The sequence below is a fragment of the Peromyscus californicus genome, unplaced genomic scaffold (genome assembly GCF_007827085.1).
Source record: "Peromyscus californicus insignis strain IS unplaced genomic scaffold, ASM782708v3 Scaffold_6__1_contigs__length_162567912, whole genome shotgun sequence".
NCBI lineage: Eukaryota > Metazoa > Chordata > Mammalia > Rodentia > Cricetidae > Peromyscus > Peromyscus californicus.
Genome location: NW_026294584.1, coordinates 144,312,930 through 144,320,278, shown reverse-complemented (window position 1 = coordinate 144,320,278; position 7,349 = coordinate 144,312,930).

Sequence of the window (7,349 nt, the reverse complement as noted above, 5' to 3'; positions counted from 1 at the left end):
CTGTTGTGCTTCTCTGATCTTTCAGCTTTCAACCTGATATCTGGCTCTGTTTTTTTTTTTAATTAAAAAACCATCTAAGATTCAAACAACATGTGTGTGCTTCCCAAATACTGGTAGCAAAGGTATAAGATCTTAAGTGCTACGATTAAAGGTGTGTGACTCCCAAGTAATGGGGTTAAAGGTGTGTGCCACCACTTCTTGGCTCTGTTTCTCTCCTAGACTGAATCAACCTCATGTAGTCCAGATGACTTTGAACTCACAGAGATCCAGATGGATCTCTGCCTCCTGAATGCTAGGATTTAAGATGTATGCCACCAGTACCTGGCCTCTATGTTTAATCTAGTGGGTGGCTCTATCCTATGATCCTCAGGCAAGCTCTATTTGATCCACAATATATTGCCACGTTTCGCCCTTTTTTGTCTAAAATAGTAAAATGTTATAACTAATATAAGAAAAACTATATACAATAAGTACAATAAGTATATACAACATATACAGTCAAGAATTACAGTAACAATGTCCAGTCCATTAACATTTGACAGATTCAGAGAAAATACTCCATTATTTATCTTATTTTGGTGAGTCCAAAATGTTGTACCTAATTTACATTCTGTCCTAACTTGTATTACCAATCCAAAATTATCTTTTGATGTCTTTCACACTTATACACTTTACACCTCTTTAGTGAGTTTCTTCTCTGAATTTGTTAACAAGGAAAACACCATAACTATCTAGTCTTCAACTCCCTCAGAGACTGGAGAAGGAAATAATATAAACTGAGAAAGCAGGAAGTGCAAACAAGTGACTTTGAAAAATGTGAGAAATGACAGAAACAGCAGGCTGCCTGGACAGTCACCCAAGATTCCTTTGCAACATTGGGGAATCCTTCTTTGGCCCACAGGCCTAGCATATTTGACAGCCTTATCTGTGAAGCAGGGTTTTCTGAAGGGCTGTCCTACTTTGTCATGGCAAATTTCGGCAGCCCTTTATTTTATGTCCTCCTTGCCCATTTTGAACAGCATACTGTCAGCAGTCAAGGCAAGGGCAATTTCTTCCACAGTGGCTAACTTTTGCCACAGAGAAAATAAACTCTATATGGAGTTTCTTTGATGCCCATCATCATCTCTGAAATAGATTGGTGCTGCCAGGATCAGACATGTCTCATAGTCATAAAAAAAGAATCTATATTATTAGAACATTTTAAATTCCATGTTCTATAGATTTCTGAAGTGTTTGAAGATGATCTGCTTATCTAAAATATATCTGTTTGACCTTGAAAACATACCTAACCTGAGAAGTTCCATTGTAATAGGTGACTATAAACTAACCTGCATTTCTTTATTACCTAAATAGTTGGTATTAATAACTTTCAAGGGTTAGCAATTTGCATTACATTGTTAAATGAACTGCATAGGTACAATACCTTGAACAAGAGTAGAAATATATATATATATATATATATATATATATATATATATATATATATATAATATTCTAACAAATATAATCTCAACTTTGTATCAATATACACAATTTGCATACAATATATAAAAATCCAATGTAATGTAAAGTATTTAAAACTAGTAGTTGCTTTTTAAAAAGTAGATACAATAATCGACCTTTTCATCTTATCATGTCCATATTATCTCTTTTTTCTTTTCAGAGTAGATTCAATAATCTACTCTTTTATCCTATCATTTCTATATCTCTTTTTTTCAGAGTAGATTTAATAATCTACCTTTTATTTTATAATCTCTATATCTTCTTTTTTCTTTTTTTTCAAACAAGAAACCTGAATCTAATCTCCTCTGTTTAGTTTTTTCCTCACCATTACCAATAACAACTTGTAATCAACCACCAAAACAATGACAAATATCCATAACTCATTGAATAACCAAAAAATACCCACCCCACCTCTTGGGAATGTAGGCATCATGCTCTTAAAATTACTTCCTGCTGTCTGAGGATGAAGGCATCTTTAGGGGATGTCAAGTCCTTGGAATGGTAGCTGTATCATTTGTTGTCCAGTCTCTGAATAATGGGAAAGTACAAGACCTGTTTAATATCCTGGCTCTAGCAGTCTGTGAGGCTGGATTATCTCAGCTAGCCATTTTGAAATTGTCCTGAGAAGTTTGTTGTCCATAGCTGATCTTTAGGTGGTATTTTACAGCTTAGTTTTATTATCATAGTCCATGTGGAATCATTGTTGTGGGATCCCATCATCTTTTCAAAGACTTCAAAGGTCACTGTTAGGTGTAGTGATAGTTCACTGCAGAAAATCTTTTTCATGTTAATATTTTTTTCTGGATAATTTGTCCTTTTTCTTCAGATGTCTCATTTGTCCAATGTTCTTCAGATTCCTTAGCCTTCATTCTCCTGAAAGACAAAATCAAAATCCTTCCCAACTCTAACTTTGGGGAGGTTCACTTTTGGCAAGTTATATCTGATCGAATGAAAAGTATTTGTTTGTTGTATAAGTTAAATTGAATGGTCACACTTGTTGATAGCTATCAACTCTTCTAATTAAGAGGTCTCCCTTGTTCAAATTGAACCTTTATCAATTTTGACGGCATCCATAGCTTTTCTTCTCCTGTGGAAACAAAAGCAAAAACTTGTCCCCAATGTAACATATATCCTGGTTTCCATTCTGAGCTCAGCATATCTTTAAAGTATACAGGCTGATTTTATTCTGTAGTTTTTTTTCTATTATCCAATGTCTCTCCACAACTATTGTTCCTTTCTCATTAGCATTGAAAAAATTCAATGTTAATAAAGCATTATATAATCTATTTCTAGGGGTCTTTATTACCCACTTCTGATTATTTAACATATCCTTTTGAGTTTGAGTTGATCTTTCTATGACTGTTTGGCCTGTAGGATTGTGTGGTATACCTGTAATATGCTTTATATTGTAGTACACAAAAAAAAAACTGTTTCATTTTTCCAGACACATATGCTGGAGCACTGTGAGTCTTAATTTGTATAAGTATAACCATAATGGCCATAACTTCTAGCAAATGCATGATTACAGAATCAGCCTTTTCAGAACTTAGAGCAGTTGCCCATTGAAATCCTGAATATGTATCAATGGTATGGTGTACATATTTTAAATTTCCAAATTCTACAAAATGAAACACATGCATCTGCCAGATTTAATTCCTTTAAGTACCCTTTGGTTTATTTCCTGCAGATAGTGGAGTCTGATTGTATAAAGAACAAGTAGGATATTGTCTTATAATTTCCTTGGCTTGTTTCCAGGTTATGGAAAAATCCTTTTTTAAATACTTACTATTGACATGATGTTTTTTATGAAATACTAAGGCCTCCAGCATATTTCAATAGTTGATTAATCACATCATTCTCTTGTGCTAGAGGATCTAGTAGATCTGTGTGGAATCGGATGTGTGTTTTATATATAAGCAATGATTCCTATTCCTGATTATTTCTTGTAACTGAATAAATAGTTAATTCTGACTCATCAGGGATAAATTCAGCAGTTTCCATTTGTAGAACAACTCTTTCTGCATACTGAGATTCAGTAATTATGTTGAATTTCCCACAGCATTTGGTAGATTTCACCCCATTTCATCCCCCTTGACTCAAATTCTCATTAGGCTAATCTGGTTCAAATTCACTGTGTTGCCCAAACCAGTCTTGAACTTCTAATCCTCCTACTTCTGCCTTCCAAATGCTGAGACGATATTTGTGCATCACCCCATTTGTCTGCATTTGGTATTTAGTATTTGAATGAGGATTTTCCATAAATTCACTAATCATCTTGCCCTGGCTATTAGGATAAAGAGTGGCCACCATGCTCTGCTGATTCTCTGGGAGTCTCAGCTCTCCTGAACCCTCAGTCTGTTTAGGAATCTGCTTCCTGCCTGTTCATTAATGTATTGAATAAGCTTTTAATTATTAGTTAATATTTAACCAGGGTCTTGATCCATAGACAAATCTGTCCTGGTTTATAATCCTTCTAATTCAGCCTCCCAAATGCTGAAATTAAAGGCATACATCAACTTTCTTAATGTTTTATTTTTTATTCAACATTTTTAAATTTTTTTTTCCAAGGAAGATAGTTGTGGTACTCAATACAACATCATTCAGAGGCTGCAGTTGTGTTGCATGCAAGGAAGTCAATCAATCACCATGTTTCAATGAAGTCCCATTAGGTATGAGTTGTGGTCAGAATGAGAAAAACAACCACAAAGCAGTCATAAACCCTCTTCTTTGACTATTTCAAATTTCCTTTTTCTTCTCAAACACAGGTACATGAGACTGTTGTAGGATATTTGTACATTGTATGAAGGTGTATTGCTGTGTGGTATAATAAACGCTGAACAGCCAATAGCTAGGGATGAGGTATAGATGGGATTTCCAGGGAAGGAAAGAAAGGAAGTGGAAAAGAAATCTAGGTGCATGGGAGACACCAGGAGACATGAAAAGAAAATAGGAGGTGCAAGATGGAAGAGAGGTAACATCACATGATAGAACATAGATGAACATAAATGGGTTAAGTTATAAAAGCTAGTTGGGCCTGGTGGTGGTAGCACACACCTTTAATCCCAGCACTCATGAGGCAGAGCCAGGCAGATCTCTGTGACTTCGAGGACAGCCTGGGCTACAGAGTGAGTTCTGGGAAAGGCACCAAAGCTACACAGAGAAACCCCATCTTGTAATACAAACAACAAACAAACAAACAAGCCAAAACAACAACAAAAGAGCTAGTTAACGATAGGCTAAGGTTTCATAATTAATAAGAAGTCTCCATATCATTATTTGGGAGCTGCAGGGGAAAAAAAGATTTATTGCTTTTGGTGTCCAAAGCACCACATGGAAATTCACATAGGGTCTGAAGAATTTGAAAAAAAAAATTCTGAGTGTGTTCTCTGCTTGCAGCACACACGGGTTCAACTCTTGCAAGAGGCCCTGCTACCAAGCACTTTAATGGGGTTTATGAGTATGGGGTGCCACACTACTTGATGTGGGGAGACTTGGTAAAAGTACCTATTGGAGCTAGGCCAAATAGACTGGCTCCATTCCAGAGCCCATAGGCATGAGGTTCTGTCCTCACATACCCTAAGGGGGCAGAGCCATCTGATAGGCCATATGCTAAACAGAGCCCCATGGCAGAAGGTCTAGCTGTCACTTAGCAGTTTAAGGTTTGGTTCATGCAGTCAGAGAATGCTGCAGGTGCTCTAAAAGTAAGGTCCAGACTGAGAAAACCTCTAAACAGACATATGGCAAATCTGCAGCTGTGTATTTGAAAAGAGGACAGATAAATTCCCCAATTCAGTGCACAGTGGGAAGGAAAGGGAAACATGGAACCTGGTAAAAATGCTTAAAATGTATGTTAAGAAATATGCTTAAAATAAAATATGCTTAAAAATGTACTTAGATGCTGAAAAATGACAAGAAAATGGGTATAAACAATCATAGAAAAATAATAGTTTAAAAATAATAAAGTGAAGTCTTTTTTGTTTGTTTGTTTGTTTTGAGATAGAGTTTCTCTGTATAGTTTTGGTGCTGGTCCTGGATCTCACTCTGTAGCCCAGGCTAGCCTCAAACTCACAAAGATCCACCTGGCTCTGCCTTCCGAGTGCTGTGATTAAAGGCGTGTGCCACCACCGCCCAGCTAAAGTGAAGTCTTTAAAGAAAGAGTAAATTAATATAAAAAGGACAAGCCATGTAAGGATAGGAAATGCTATAACACAGGGTGTTTGAACCTTATATAGTGTTTTGTTAATTTTGAATTTTTTGAATATTAATGAACAGAAAATAACAGCTGCTGAGAGACATTGGATTGTGGAAGGGACTGCTGAATTAAACCAGTCTATATACTTTAAGGATGTCTTATTATTTGGAGGCTGGCTGGTGGGACAGAAAAAGGCTTGTTGCATGAGATCTTTTTCTGTATGCAGCCTATATTTATTATTATTTGTTTTAGTCTTTCTTCATTGTAAAAAGTATCGCAGGAAAACAACTTTAGTGTAAAATTATCCTTTAGTGATATTGAAAATGTATTGTTCTTTCTGACCAAAATTTAACAGTATGGAATAGATAAGAAATTGAGTTGTAATCAAGAGACCATTTTAATTTTTTAAATTTTATTCCATTTATTTATTTTTGTGTAAATGTATATGCATGTGCCTGCACAGGTCACAGTACATGTGTAGTTAGAGGATAGTTGAAGGAGTCACTTCTTTCCTTCTCTTGTGTGACATCTGAGGTCTGAATTTTGGTTGTCAAGTTTTGTGGCAACAGACTCTACCCACTGAGCCATCTTTTAAAGCTACACTAATGATTAATTTCCTATTCTGTACATTTTGGTGAAAAAACTTTGTTTTACAAATCATTTCTTCCATGAACATTAACTTCAAATTTTAACTGCTTATTATGTGTTTGTTTTATAGTGATTTAGCAGTAATGGAATCACTTCTTAACACATGAGTCTGTGCATTATCCAGTTCAGCAGGCATAGAGAATGATGACTGTGGTAAATCTGCAGCTGTGTATGTGAAAAGAGGATGGATAATTTCCCTGACTCAGTTCACAGTGGTAAGGAAAGGGAAACATGGAACCTGGTAATTTTGTTTGTTTCCTGTGATGATTTATAATTATTTTGTAATTGAAAATTTTAACTCTAGGACTCAGTTCATTATGCAAAGAGTGTGATGAGCTGGAAAGGGAAGAAATATTCTGGGATCTGACTTAACAGCAGAAGCCATCTTCCTTCCTGGTAAAAAGAGCAGTTTGTATCACATAAAGGGACCCTTGCTCCCAGGCCCCGAGGAATCATTCTTTTTATTTTAAAAAACAACATGTAGAACAAAATACAGAACCCTGATACATAGCAAACATACCTCATCATCGCTAAGATAAATATTTTCAATATCTCATTGCTCTGACATCAAAATTAAGAACTAGGATAGAGTTGTGGGTTTCTGTTTCTTTTTAGTTGGTTGTTTAGTGTTTGTTATATTTTGTAGGCAGAAGAATTTGTCATCTTTAAAGAAGCATTTATTTGCTTAAAATATAATTTCATACATGATGAATAGTTGCCAGTATAGTTCAAGAAACTCATACAATTATCCACATCCCATATGTGTTCTCATATTCTCTCTCTCTCCCTCTCACCCTCCCTGATCCATTTGATGATAAGTTGGCACCCCATAAATGCAGTAATATTCATTGAGGCCAGCTGGATATGATGACTCAGACTTATAGGCAGATGAGTTTGAGGGCCATGTATGTTACATAGTAAGTTTTTGATCATTGTTGCCTAGAGAGTGAGATACTGTCTCATGAATAATAATGATGATGTTGGTAATAATAATAATAATAATAAT